General features: G+C 43.8%; 1 non-coding gene across 1 annotated transcript; it reads right to left on the reverse strand.

Moving 5' to 3' along the window:
* Positions 1-3,291: 3,291 nt before the first annotated feature.
* Positions 3,292-3,398, reverse strand: LOC126021528 (U6 spliceosomal RNA). Its single transcript, XR_007500037.1, has one exon. It is a non-coding gene; the product is annotated as a U6 spliceosomal RNA (small nuclear RNA).
* Between the last annotated feature and the right edge of the window lie 12,194 nt (positions 3,399-15,592).

Below are 15,592 nucleotides of genomic sequence, written 5' to 3' on the forward strand. Positions count from 1 at the left end.
GAAAGGAAACAGCACTTAAGTTCTCTGTGTCCTTCTTTAGGTGAACATAATTTTTCATAAGGAAATAGCACTTAAGTTCTCTGTGTCCTTTTTCAGGTGAACATAATTTTTCAAGAGATTTATTTTCTAATTCTTTGCAAGTCCCCTGTGGGTGTAGACGATGATAGTGTCAGTAGCCAGGGGGCTTAGGGCCACATTCAAAAGTGCTCAAGGGTCACACTGAGGCTTGATGCTTAGATCATGCCTGACAGTGATCGAATCTGTCTCCTGTCTGCAAAGTATGAATACAGCCCATCAAACCCTCTCTCCTCTGGGAACGTCTTTTCAAGCCTGCAGTTGTATTGCTAACATTCCCCTCTTTGATGACTTCTTAATGAGTACCAACCTAAGACTTGGAATGTTCTTAGTTTATTCCTGGCTTTGGCACTCATAAACTTCTTCTCTGGCCCTGAGAGCAGAAATATTTGTTTCTCGCCCCATTGGGTACAAGCTAAGCTCCACGAGGCCAGAGGTTTTATTTGTTTTGTTCCAGAGCCCAGAAGAGCACCTGGCAGTCAGAAAGCTCTTGGTAAATACTTTCTGAATGAATGAATGAATGAGTGAGTGAGTGTTGGCAGAGTGAATCAGGCAAGTTGGAAGCTGCTCTGGAAATACATGTTTTCTGCTCTATTTAATGACTTGAAAAAACATGAGTTTGGAGACAGAATTCTGGAACGAAAGCCCATTTCTTTTATGCAATGAATTTTACAGATTAATAATATTCCTTAAAAATAAACTATGCTGGACCAGAGAGATAGCACAGCGGGCAGAACATTTGCTTTGCATGCAGCTGACCCTGATTCGATCTCCACCACCCCATAGGGTTCCCTGAGCTCTGCCAGGAGTAAGCCCTGAGCGTTGCTGGGTGTGGTCCCAAAATAAAACAAAACTGGAAGAAAAAAAAAACACCAAAAAAACAAAAACTCTTTTGCTCAAAGGGTTTGGTGTGTTTCCCTATATCATCCCCGGATGATGCCCTTTCGCAGCTACTCTAGGTCCAAGGTCAGGAAGCCCATGGAGACACCTCATTGCTTCTTCGGAAGCTTTTAGGCAGCTTCAGGCCTGCCCCCCACAACACTACACCCCATGCTGAGTGTCACCTTAGGATATGAGGCCCCTGTCCTCACCATCATAGCAACAGTCACAGGAAGGGGGAAAAATCAACACAGAAACAAACCAAACACGGGCAAGTTCAATGTAAGAAAAAGAAGTCAGTTTGACATAACGTTGCTGCCAAGTGTTTTGGAACTTGGCCTTTCTCTTAATCCCCCTTACCCTGAAGAACTGCCCTTCCTAGGGCCATTCTTAGTGATCACGGGTGTTGCTCTAAATCAAAACAAAACAAAACAAAACAAAACAAGAAACCAGGAAGCAGTTGAAGAGCAAAAGCAAACACAGAGTCGAAACAGAAATAAGATTTTTTTTTTGCAGAATAACCCCACCACCACCACCACCACCACCGAAACATTATGTTTATGAAGGCAAAGTCAGCTGCTAAATGAGGAAACAGCAGCAAATAGCTCAGCTATTTTCTCGCTCCTACCTCCAGACATGGGTTGTCCTAGCTCCTGTTTGGAAGTTGGAAGCCTCGAGAGGTCACATGAGTGTTCCAGATGCTTTAGCTCTGAGTTTGGGACTAATTCTTCCTCTCAGGGTGAGAGATACCAGCAGAGGGGGGGACCTTCCTGGTGGATTCCAGCTGGTCTCTGTCTGTTCCAGCATCAAGCCTCACACCAAAGGCTTCTCTCCCTGTCATATCTGCGTCCAGTCTTAATCCCCAGTGCAATGAAATGCAGAGGGGAGACCTGTGTAAGGTACTTAGGGAATGGGAAAGTAGTCCATATGAATGGGACTTCTCCAGAGAAGAGTCCTAGAGGGACCTCTGCCATCCTGCCCTTCCCCCAAAAGGGCGCTGTGCAAACTTCCCCCAACCCACCTTCCCCTGTGAACACACAGTGAAACTGTCTCCCCACTGTCTCCCCATTAAGGGGGAAATGAGCCAGACACCTAATCTACCAGTGTCTGAACTTCCAGACTCCAGGCCAGGAGAAATCATTTTCTAAAGTATTGTTCAGAATTTATCCAAGAGACTTTCTTCTAAAGAGCCCAAATAGAAGACAACTAGGGCTAGAGAGATAGCACAGTGTGAGGGTGTTTGCTTTGCAGGTTTGATCCCTGGCACCCCATATAGTCCCCTCAGCCTGCCAGGGATAATTCATGAGAGTAGCACCAAGGTAACCTCTGAGCATTGCTGGGTATGGTCCAAAACCAAAAATGAAATGTAAGAAAACTAGTTCTCTAATCTGTCAGCTTTGATTTGGGTGGCAGCTTCGAGCAGAGAAACTGATATTTGGCATCATGATTTGGCCCCCTGCACACCAGGTAAGCCTAGTAGCCACAAACACCACCACCGCTGAGCAGGGCTGTGTTGCTGGAGCCCATGAGCAGAATGGTAGCGAAAGCGCCTCCCCTCTGAAAAGCTCTTTAGGGGTTGGGGTGATAGTACAATGGGGAGGGTACTTGCCTTGCACATGCTGACCCAAATTCAATCCCTAGCAACCCTTATGGTCCTCCAACCCCTGCCAGGAATGAATCCCTGAGCCAAGAGTAAATTCCTAGCACTGCCAAGTGTGGTCCCAAAACAAAACACCAAAAAAGATCTTTCCTTTCCAACTCCAGGCAAATATCCATCAGACACTGGCTTCACCTTTACTGAGTCGAGGAGCCCAGGGCAATCTTTTTTTTTTGGGGGGGGGGGGGGGTATTGGGTAGGGGGTTGAGTTTTGTGGAGTTAACCTTTGTGAGTACTTTGCATATCCTAGAAATCAACCCTTTATCTGATGTGTTGAGTGCAAAAATTTTCTCCCAATCAGTTAGTTGCCTTCTAATTTTAGTTTGTGTTTCTTTTGCCATGCAGTCTTCCTGTGACAGACTGTCATGGTCTTCATTGGGTGGGTCTGAAGAGACAGCACTGAGGTAAGGCACTTGCCTTGCACATGGCCTATCTGGCTTTGATCTTTCATACCACATATGGCTGCCTAAGCCTTCCAGGTGTGATCCTGGAGCACAGAACCAAGAGTAAACCCTGGAAACAGTTGGGTATGGCTGCCCCCTCAAAAAAAAGATCTTTCCTGAGAACCACACACAGACACGCATCCCTTTGGAAGTCTCCTGACTTTCTGGGCCTTAACACTAAGAAGAAACTGATCATATTGAAGTCTGATTTCTTTCTTTGCTTTTTTTTTTTCTCTAAAAAATATGGAACGCTTCAGAAATTTGTGTGTCATCCTTGCACAGGAGCCATGTTAATCTTCTCTGTATCGTTCCAATTTTAGTATATGTGCTGCTGAAGTGAGCACTGATTTCTTTTTGGGGGGGATGGCAGCCACACCCAGCAGCTCTCAGGGGTTACTCCTTGCTCTGCACTCAGAAATCACTCATGGCAGGCTCAGGGGACCATATAGGAGGTCAGAAATCGAACCTAGGTCTGTCCCGGGTCAGCCATGTGCAAGGCAAATGCCCTACCTACCACTGTGCTATCACTCCGGCCCTGAAGTCTGATTTCAGCTCAAGTTTTAAGGAATTAGTTTCGATTCCATCACTTAGTTTTGTTTTGTTTGGGGGTTACACCCAACAATGCTCAGGGATAACTGCTGGCTTTGTGTCTAGGGGTTACCCCTGGTGGTATTTGGGAGAATTTTAGCAGTGCCAGAGATTGACAGCTGTGTGCTAAGGCAAATTCCTAATTCATTCTCTCTTTCTCTCTCTCTCTCTCTCTCTCTGTCTCCCTGTCTCTGTCTCTCTGACTCTGTCTCTCTGTCTGTCTCCCTGTCTCTGTCTCTCTGACTCTGTCTCTCTGTATGTCTCCCTGTCTCTGTCTCTCTGACTCTGTCTCTCTCTGTCTCCCTGTCTCTGTCTCTCTGACTCTGTCTCTCTCTGTGTCTCTCTCTCTGTCTCTGTCTCTCTCTCTGGATCCTTATTGCCTAATTTTTAAGCTCTTCTATAAACTCATCCTTAATCAAAATCCCCTTCCAGAGGCTGGAATGATAGTACACTAGGGTGACCCAGGTTTGATCCCCACAATCCCCTATGGTCCCTAGTGCACATTACTGAGTGCAGAGCTATAAATAAGCCCTGAACATCACTGGGCATGGTCCCCAAACAAATCAAAAAACAAAGCAATAAAAAAAGGGGTCGGAGAGATAGCATGGAGGTAGGGCATTTACCTTGCATACAGAAAGATGGTGGTTCGAATCAAGCATCCCATATGATTCCCGGAGCTTGCCAGGAGCAATTTCTGAGCCAGAAGCAACCCCTGAGCACTGCCAGATGTGAACCAAAAACAAAAACAAGCAAACAAACAAAAACAAAAACAACTTCCACTTGTGTGGCAGAGACATAGGACCTCTCCCTGTCAAGTGCATGTGTTGTCAGTTGCTTCCCCCAACCAGTGACTCTGGCCAGGTCAAGCATCAGTGCTCCCAGTTCAAAAACTGCCTGGGTCCTGGAGAATCCAATTTCTGGTTCCAGCATGTTGTCTGTTTCCCACAAAACACCCAGACAGACAGTCTGGGACTGGCTGCTTTAGACACAGCAGCTTAGGTTTTACCTTTCTTTTAGTTTGGTTTTGGTTTGGTTTGGTTTAGAGCCATACCTGGAGATGCTCAAGAATTCCTTTTGATGGGGCTCAGAGGGTTATAAAAGGGATGTAGAGATCAAACCTAGGTCGGCTGCATGAAGGCACATGCCCAACACACTGTACCAGTCTTCAGCCTCCATCCATGTTGAGGCTGGAAAATCCAAGAGAAGCACTTGCTGGCATGTCTGGTGTCTGGTGTGGGAGCCCCAGCCTAGTTCAGAGACCCTTCTTCCCACTGCTGGGTCCTCTGTCCAGACCCCTATATCAGAGGAGTCCATGATCCTACTCATGAGGGCAGGACCACTATAAAATTACTACCCAAATAACCATAAGGATGAAACTCCCATCTGTAAGTTTCAGGGAATACAAACATTCCATCTCTACTGTACATGTTTCAGTGTTCAGGGACAATGTTTGCTCTTCTTTGTGTGTGTGTGTGTGTGTGTGTGTGTGTGTGTGTTTTGAGGGGGAGGGCATACCTGGTGATGCTCAGGGATCACTCTTAGTGGCACTCCAGGGATTATATGTGGTACAAGAGACAACTGGGTTGGCTGTGTGCAAGACAAGTACACACACACACACACACACACACACACACACACTGCCTGCTGTACTATCTCTGATATTTTTCACAGAACCCCATCTGTACATTTTATTTATATTATTTGGGGGGGGTTGTGGGGAGATACCCAGCACTGTTCAGAAGTGGCTCCAGGGATCTGCACTGGGGTTGGTGGTATGCTAGGCAAACTCCTAAACACTTGCACTGTCCTTCCAGCCCCACAGGACAGTTTTGATGCTCTAAGAGCTAACAAACAATGAGGGCTGATACTCCTACTATATAAAAGCTAGTGAGAGTCCCTTTCATTTGTTTGCTCAGTCACTGATTACTGGGAATCAATTCTGAAAAAGAAATGGCATACGGGGACCCCAGCAGAAATATACAATTGGGGGGCTGAGAGATAGGATAATTGGAAGGCGCCTTGCATGCGCCTGACCCAGGAGGAACCTGGTTCAATTTCCGGCATTCCATATGATGCCCTAGCCTGCCGGGGTGATTTCTGAGTGCAGAGCCAGGAGTAACTCCTGAGAACCACTGGGAGTGACCCCAAAATCAATCAATCAATACAAAAGTTTAAAAAATATGTATATATATATATATATTCAATTGGTCTCTTGCCTCTGGAAGCAATTGCTCTGGGCCACTGCTTCTCATCCTTGCCCTGCTAGAGGTGAGAGTCAGACCAGGCTGTGGAGAATATTCTGCTGAGTCTGTGTGGTCCTGCTGCTGTTTGAAAACCAGGCACAGCATGGAGCTACAGCAGATGGTAGGTGCAAGGGTGCCCATCATCCTTGGAAAGCTGTGCCTTTCTTCACTCTAGCTGATGCCTCTGCTCAGAGGTGATTTCAGGTCATCTCAGTCCCCGTTTTGCGCTCATTCCACCCTTCCGTGGGACACCTTATTGGTGGAAGCAGGGTCTTGATCCTCAAACTTTTTACTTCATTATATTATTTTTAAATTAATATTGCTTTTGGGGGCCACACCTAGTTAGGCTAATCCCAGCATAGTGACTAGGGAGACCTAGACCTCCTGTATACAAAGCCCAACTCATGGAGCTTTCTCTCTTGTTCTAACATTTTTGTTTTAAATTCTCTTTATACATTTAAAAATTATTGAGAATCCAAAGGGTTCTGGTTCATGTGATCTATTGCTACATAGCTTTTTAATTTATTAAAAATTTAATGTTTGGACAGTCCCCCTAAAACTGAGGTATACAGACAGATCAGCAACAAGGCTATCTTTGTGACCCAGAAGAGTCATTTTTCACTCCAGGTCAGTATGCCCCAAGAAAAGCATGGTGACTCTGCACCAGACTTCACATTTCTTCTGGTCAATGAACCACAAAGTGATACATAAATCCCCCCACCATACTACATCTATCACGATAGGAAAATCAATGCAGATCCCCACCATGCTTAGGGAAGGTGGAACTTCTGAAGATCTAACCAGGATCAGTAGCTGATCTAGTGTCTCTGAAAAGAGAGGATATGTTGAGGATGTTAAAGGAACTCAAAGAAACCATGGAACTGAAAGCTTATAAGATTCAAGAGGATATTAGAGGAGCCGGAGAGATAGCATGGAGGTAGGGCATTTACCTTTCAAGCAAAAGGAAGGTGGTTTGAATCCCGACATCCCATATGGTCCCCCCACAAGCTTGCCAGGAGCGATTTCTGAGTGTAGAGCCAGGAGTAACCCCTGAGTGCTGCTGGGTGTGACCCCCCCCCAAAAAAAACCAAACAAACAAAAAAGAGGATATTAGAGTAAAAATGAGTAAACTTCAAGCAAAAATGGCAGAACTGAAAAGCTTGGTAGGTGAAATGAAAATCTCCCTGGAAGATCTCATTAGCAGAGTAACATTTGCTGGGGATAGAATTAGTGAGCTGGAGGATAAGCTGCAAAACACCTACAGACAGCAGAAGATAAAAATGAGTCTTAAATAAATGAACAAATGATGGTGAAAAAAATCTTCAAAATAAATAAACAGTTAACAATAGAAATTTGGGGTAAATTAAAATAAAGAATGTTAAGAATCATTGGAGTCCCAGAGAGCCATAAAAAATATAACAATCAAAGACATTATTGCTGATAATTTCCCAGATCTAAAGAGTGCATGCACCCACATCCTGGATGCCTGAAGTGTACTAGCTAAAACAGATCCAAATAAAAACACTCCAAGGCACATCCTAGTCACATGATGAAAATTTTTAATGTTTGTGGGTTGGGACATATTACAGAAAATAGGGTGCTTATCTTGCAGGAACCAATCCAGGTTCAATCCTCAGCATCACATATGATCCCCTGAGCCTGCCAGGATTGATCCCTGAGTGCAGAGCCAGGAGTAAGTTCTGAACACAGCCAGGCAGGGAAACAAAACAAAACAAAACATTAAAAATATTTATTAGTGCACTTAACATACTCAATTTATGATAAAAATAAATGACATGTTAAGTACAGTGTAGCACCCTCCCATATTTTCTAAAACTAAAACCATTTAAATCTGAAAGTGGTGTTGCTTTTAGTTATTTTGGAAAAAAGTTTCATTAGCTGATTCACTCTTTAATATAAAATAGTTGGGTTCTCATATTGACTACATTTTCTCTATTGAAATAGGTAATTTTATTTTATTTTAATTTACTCTTTTGGCTATACCCAGCAATGCTCTAGGGTTACTCCTAGCTCTACACTCAGGAATCACTCCTGGCAGGACTGGGGTACCGAATGGAATGCTGGGTATTGAATCTGGTTCATCCGCATGCAAGGCAAGCGCTCTATCTACTGTGCTATTGCTTCAGTCCTTGAAATAGGTTATTCTAAGTCTAAGTAAAGCATGCATATAGCTGTGTTTGGTGAAAGGAAGGGGATTTTTCACAACTTCTCCTGGAAGCTATGGGTGTTCTTTGGAAACTTACCATAAGTCAAACAAGTGGCCAGTTCAGGTTCACTGCAATAGGTGAAACTTTCCTTCACAGCTTCATAAATCCATCAGATCTCTCCTATGTCTTGCATGGATCTTTCACTATATAAATTGGTAACATAACCCACCTATAACTTGGTAACATAAGGCATTGGCTATTAAAAATGACACTGGGAAAAAAATCACACTGGGGACAAGAACTGGGTGCTGAAAAGATGTAACATGATATGCATAATATTCCTTCAGTAACAGTATGTATTGGCTAATCACAATGCCTAAAAGGGGAGAGATAGATGATAGATACAGATAGATAGATAGATAGATAGATAGATAGATAGATAGATAGATAGATAGATAGATAGATAGATAGATAGGTAGGTAGGTAGGTAGGTAGGTAGATAGATAGATAGATAGATAGATAGATAGATAGATAGATAGATAGATAGATAGATAGATAGATAGATAGATAAATAGAGAGAGATAGAGAGACTTAGACTTGTTTGCCTTAAAGGAAGGCTGGCAGGTGGCAAGAGGGATTCTGGAGACATTGGTGGTGCACTGGTGAAGGAATGGGTGGAAATGAGTGTCGGACATTGTATGACTGAAACTCAATCATGAACAACATTGTAACTGTGTATCTCACGTGATTCAATTAAAAAGTTGTTATAAAAATATGTTGGAGCACCCCTTAGAAAATAGTATGATGAGTTCTTTAAGAAAAAACTAAGGACAGAGAATCTAGCAATCCAATTCATTATCTATCCCAAGAAGACAAAAACATTCATTCTAAAAAGATGTATGCATGGCAACATTCATGGAAATATTGAGCACAATATCCAGGATATGGAAACAACCAAATGTCCAATGACAGAGAAAGTCACGGCCCAGATCCACAACAAAATACTATGCAACTATAAGAAAAGATGAAATCTTACCATCTGCTGCAAGTTAGATGGAAGTTGGAGAGTTTCATGTTATGTGAAATAAATCAGAAAGAGGACAAATACCAGTGATCTCACTCATCTATGGCACATAGAGCAACAAAACAAGGGAATCCACAATAGTTGATGACAAGACACCATAGGCCTTTGAGTGCAGAATGAGATGATCAAACAGTGGGTTGGAGGGAAAGCAGTGGATTAGGGGTTTTAAAGAATTCAGCTCCCGCCTGTTACCATGCAGGAACAACTCCAGCTAGACAAGGTTTTATTCTGAGAATGGGTTTAATAGAGAAAACAGGCAGGAAGGAGGCCAGGATCCGTGCAGAAAAGCAGTTTGGAAAACCCAGCCAGCTTCCAACCAACAACCACCAACGGCCAATATCAACAATATCAACCCCAATGATGCCACTTTCACCATCCTCCAGTTAGGTTTCTTATCCCTCCACCCCTTACTTTTCTTCTAAATTAGGAGTCACATATTGAGAAATTTCTTCACTCTTAAAGGGACAAACCTCTTTTTTGGGGAGTGATATCCAAGAGGGGTGACTTGAGGATTAAGGTAGGAGGGATGTCCTGGCCTTTATGCTGGTAGTGAAGGTGCAGTGACTTTGTACTTCCAGACCTCAGAAGTTAACACTATTGTTAAACAGTGTAACCAAACTCCATAAAACAACAACAAAAATGCTGGTTCATGAGTTGTGAGTTCCTCTGAACTCTGACTGATTCCATAACACGCCCACCCCCACATACACACATTAGATCACCACTAATCTCATCTGAAAAGACACAGAAACTCATGATGCATGATGCAAGGTTTTCGAAACTCCAACTTTTGCTTGAATGTTGCAAAGAAATAAATATTGTCAAAGCTTCCCCTTTTGTGACAAGCTCCCCTATTTAATTTCTATTTTGTTTTGTTCTTGGCCATACCCAGCAATGATCAGGGGTTACTCCTGGCTCTGCACTCAGGAATCACTCCTGGCGATGCTTGGGGGGGGGGGGGAGGACCATATGGGATGGATGTGGGTGAAGGTACTCGATCAGCCACATGCAAGACAACTAGCTCTCTAGTCCTTCCTCTACGTCAATTTCTTTTTTGTAGTTGCTATTTATTTTGTTTTGTTTTGGAGTCATTCCTGGCTCTGCTCAGGACTTATTCCTGCCTCTGCACTCAGGAATCACTCCTGGCGGGGATCAGGGAGACCATATGGGATGCTGAGGATTGAACCTGGGTTGGCCATGTGCAAAGCACGTGGAGGATGGAACCGGGTCAGCCACATGCAGGACAAATGCCTTCCCAGCTGTACTATTGCTCCTGTCCTTCCCCTACTTCATTTCGCCCTCGAATGCTCACCGCCACTGCCTGTGTTTGGAGCCACCTTCTCCTCTGACCTCTCACCGTTAAACATTAAACTATCTGGCTCTGTCCCAAGGGCTGCTGGGAAAGCCATCCCCTGCCAGGGCAGGTACCCCTCTCAAGCCAAACCGGTTCTCTCCAGTATTCTGGAGGGAACATACATTTCCCAGGGGGTGGGTCATGCTGTTGGCTCAGTCAAGGCCCCACATTCTCCAGCACATTGTCTAGTATTCCGTTTCCTCTCTCAACAGTTTAACTGTTGACTTCTCCTTTGGGGCAAGATCTTTACTCTCTCCTCTGGAAGCAGAGATGATGCATTTTCTGCTCTTCCTCTGGTTCCATACTCCGTGCCCTTCTCACGTTCCCAGATGACCACTCAAGTTGGTGCTATTTTATTTCTAAGGCACCAGCTTGACGCTCCCCTGGGTTTTGGGTTCTGGTAGGAAGGAACTGAGTATTGAGTGCGTTGCTTGGCTCCTAGTTCTGTCTCTGCAATGACTTTACCTTGGCTATGCAGCTGAGGAGTGCTTTCTGCTGCTCTCTCGAAAAATGGTGAAGAAAATGCCTGGCTTCTGAGCTTTCTTTTTTCTAATCTCTTTGTGGGGTATTTGCATGCCCCAGTTTTGAGGACACTTTCCTCTAAGAACCTGTATTTACTGGTGTATGATAGTCTGATGATTTTGTTAGATGAGTCAATGCCTGTAAGACCATTTTTGACCAACAGGATCCAAATCTTCCCCCTTACCTGATCTCTAGAACCCCATTAAAATCCAAGCAAAATGATCAAAAGTTACATTTTTGTTTGGTATTAGTTTTGAGGCCACACCCAGTGGTGCTCAGGGATTACTCCTGACTCTGTGCTCAGAAATTGCTCCTGGCAGACTTGGGGGACCATATGGGATGCTGGGGATTGAACCCAGGTCTGTCCTGGTTTTGCTGTGTGCAAGGCAAACACCCTACCACTGTGCTACCATTCCGGCCCCAAAGGTTACATTTTTATCTGTGAGATCCCTAAAAGGTAGAGGTTTATCCTGGAAGATGAAAAGACGTAAACTTTGAAAGCAGAATTTTGGGACTCCTTTACATTTTTTATGTAATAAATCATTTTTAAATAGTGGTATATAATGGTTTAACAACTGAAGCTACTATTTTCTTCTTGCTGTGTGGCTACCCCAATCCCTCCCACCACAGTGCTAATACCCTTTGTCCATAATTCTCTGATCCCTTCACCACCTTTAGTTCCCAGTGCTGTTGAGCTTATCTCAAGACTTGTTTCCAAGGGGCCTCTTGTTTCTTTTTCCTCCATATCTGCGTGACACCATGTGTCACTGCCAGACTTTATCTTTTCTTTTCTTTTCTTTATCTTATCTTTTTTTTTTTGGTTTTTGGGCCACACCCAGTAACCAGGGGTTACTCCTGGCTATGCGCTCAGAAGTTGCTCCTGGCTTGGGGGACCATATGGGACACCGGGGGATCGAACCGCGGTCCGTCCAAGGCTAGCGCAGGGAAGGCAGGCGCCTTACCTTTAGCGCCACCGCCCGGCCCCAGACTTTATCTTTTCTAATGGCCGAGTACAATTCCATCGTGTCTGCACCATAATTCCTTTAACCATTCTTTTGTTGTTGGGCGCTTGGGCTGTTTCCAGATCTTGGCTATTAAAAACAGTGCTGCGATGAATATAGGTGCACTTATGCCTTTTTGGATGAATAGAGAATTTTTTTTTAAAAATCTGTGAGATATAAAATAAAGCAAATTATTATCAAATGCTAGAAAGTTGTATGTGGTAGAGGTAAAAATAAGATTTTCAACTTTATGAATCATTCCTCCTCCACACCATAGAACTCTGTCCTCACAGAACTGCTAGAGTTCATCTTGTTTTAAGTGGCTGTTTATTTCCATGGTGTTGTTGAACATAAGATTTCAATTGCTGGGCTAAAGAGAGAGCTCAACGGGCTAAGAACATGCTTTGCATGTAGGAAGCCAAGGGCCAGTTCCCAGAATCACATCATACTTTGAGCACCTTCTGGAACAAACCCTCAAGCAAAGAACTGAAAGTTGTCCCCAGCACCACTTGGTATGGCTGAATTAACAACAACAACAACAAAACCATATAGATTTTGATTGCTTTGGGATAAAATACAGTATTTTTGTTTGGTTTTAGTCTTCTTTTGTTTGTTTTTTGTTTTGTTTTGTTTTTGAGCCACACATGCTGATGCTCAGGGGTTACTCCTGGCTATGCACTCAGAAATCACTCGTAGCTTGGGGGACCATATGGGATGCCAGGGATCGAACCAAGGCATGGTTCAGCTGCATGCAAGACAAACGCCATACCACTGCACTATCGCGCCTACCCCTTTTTTATTTTTCAAATTTTATTTTATCTATTATACTTTTTTTTTTCTTTTTGGGCTACACCCAGTGACACTCAGGGGTTACTCCTGGCTATGCGCTCAGAATCACCTCTGGCTTGGGGACCATATGGGATGCCGGGGGATCAAACTGTGGTCCATCCTAGGCTAGAGCAGGCAAGGCAGATGCCTTACCACTGTGCCACAGCTCCGACCCCAAATTTAGTCTAATGATTTTCTGTTTGTTTGTTTTGAAGGAGCCATAGTCAGTGGTGCTCAGGGATCACTGCTGATGGATCTCAAGGGACCACAAATATTGCTGGGAATTTAGATCAGGTTGACCACATGCAAGGCAAGCACCTTACCTGCTACTTTGTTCAGACTTTGTTCAAATCCAGGATCTTAATCTCTGTATCTCAAATGCCAGAACATTTCTTGTGAAGCAGTTGATATGGAATAAAGGTTTTAATACTGAGAAGAAGGAAAGGAAGAGTTTCTTCTTGAGTGAAGGAAGTCTGTTGAAGGAAAAAATGGAGTCGAAGATATTAACTAAATGCCAGGTGATGGTTCTCAGTGGCTGGAGAATGAGACCAGAGGCGGCCATAAGGTCAGGCTTCCCCTCTGGAACACCAGAAGGCTCAGAAGAGCCCCTCGCCAAGCCCAGACAGGCAAAGGAATAGAGGGGGCCATGGGAGGAGCCCCACTGCCAACAGTGAATCTCAGATTGGGGCTTCTCCCACCCATACCTGTCCAATAAGATGGATAATGAAAGCAAAAATTAAATTAGCCACTGAGTATGAAATGCCTTTGAATCCAGCAGGAATGTTTGGGGGTGTTTTGAGAATTAAAGATGAACATCGGCATGAGCAGAGACAGGTAATTTAACATTCACTAATACGAGCTGGCAGGACGACAGCTTTTACCACCACCATCTCCCAATGAAACAAAGGCAGAATGATGGTGTCAGCACCCAGGGAAGTGGTACAGTGGAAGCTCTACTTTCTGGATCAACATCCCTTCCCCTCTGGCCTCGAGGCAAATGAAGCTGCCAGGTAATGGGATAGAAGTAGCACAGAGCCAGGTTTCCACAGTGATCTGCAGAGAATCATTACTGAGTGTCTCCGTGAATATAAGATTCCCCCAAAGGCTTTGTGTTCTGTGAGTGTGGCAGATGATCCAAGTCAGGATTTTTATATCTTCTGGAACAGATGGTTATAATTTCAACTCCATGCAATACAGGAAAGAAGCAGCACAATCAAAACTCTTTCAAGTCCTACTTTCTTTTTTTTTTTTTTTTTCTCCCCAGGCCAAAGCCTGCCGTAGGATTGTATAAATAGTTCTGAGACTCCTTCTATTTTTCTTCTTTCCTGGAGATAATCCTCAGAGCATGTATCTGGACACATCTAATGGTTCGCCAGATGGCATTCCAAGAACGGCATTTCTGAACGTCGGGGAGCTTGTCAGATAGATTGGAATGATCCTGAGCAACTGGAGAGAAGGAGGCAAGAGTGTGAGAGGATGCCGGAGAGAAAGCCACGGGAGGACCATTGCCTTGAAGGGACATGGACAGACTTGATGGAGAGAGAAAATTTTTACACTGATGAAACTGGCCACAGTCCTCTAGAAAGTGTTACCTGGAACTAGTCTTAGCAATGAACAGTCCAGTATTTTTTCTGTTTTCTTTTTGTTGTTGTTGTTTGTTTTTACCACACCCAGCAGTGCTCAGGAGTTACTCCTGGCTCTGCACTGAGAAATTGCTCCTGGCATAAGAGACTATATGTGATGCCGGGGATCAAACTTGAGTCCTTTCTGGGTCAGCCGCATGCAAGACAAATGCCCTATTGCTGTGCAACTACTCTGGTCCCACAGTTCTTTCTTCTTATTTTTATTACAACACTGTGGTTTACAAAGTTGTTCATAATACAGTCATTTCAGACATTATTAACTGTTCCAATACCAATGTGACCTTCTTTTCATTAGTGTCCCCGATATTCCACCTACCACCCTGCCTCCTTGCAGGCACAAACATATTTACTTCAGAAGGCTTGTTACAACACAAATGGGATTATCAACATTTAGATCAATGCAGGTCAATTTAAAATGGTTGTTATGGGGGCCAGCGCAATAGCACAGTGATAGGGCATTTGCCTTCCATTCAGCTGACCCAGGACAGACCTGGGTTCAATCCCTGGTATCCCATATAGTCCCCCAAATCCTGCCAGGAGCGATTTCAGAGTGCAGAGCCAGGAGTAACCCTTGAGTGCTGCCATGTGTGTCCCCCAAACCCTAAACAAATAAATGCATACATACATAAATAAATAAATAAATAAATAAAATGATTGTTATATCTTTCCATGTTGTTACTGAAGTCAGGACCTAAAAATTGATCGGGCTATGGTTAGTGCTACTTGAGCCTTCTGTGTTTTTGTTTAGGTTGGTAGATTTCTATGTAACTTTCCAGTCAGATTTCCTGTGATACCACTGGGTTGACTCCACTATAAAATAGTTATATTGGACTATATAATGGTCCAAGATGTATAGATCTATAACAAACTTGGTGGCTTGGATGTTTGATAAAGTTAAGTTTTGGAGCAGAGCCATTTCTGTTGGAGGGTGTGGGGTGTGGTATTGGACTGCAGTAGTTGATTCAAAAAAAGAATCTGTCCCCCTTACACATACCTTCTTCCATCTTAACAGCAGCCTAAGTGCTCTCTGATGGCTTAGTAAGATTACAGTCAGACTGCAAGAAGACCATCATTGAAGTCAAACATAACTGAAAGCAAAGTGGGACA

The sequence above is a fragment of the Suncus etruscus genome, chromosome 10, assembly GCF_024139225.1.
Source record: "Suncus etruscus isolate mSunEtr1 chromosome 10, mSunEtr1.pri.cur, whole genome shotgun sequence".
Lineage (NCBI taxonomy): Eukaryota > Metazoa > Chordata > Mammalia > Eulipotyphla > Soricidae > Suncus > Suncus etruscus.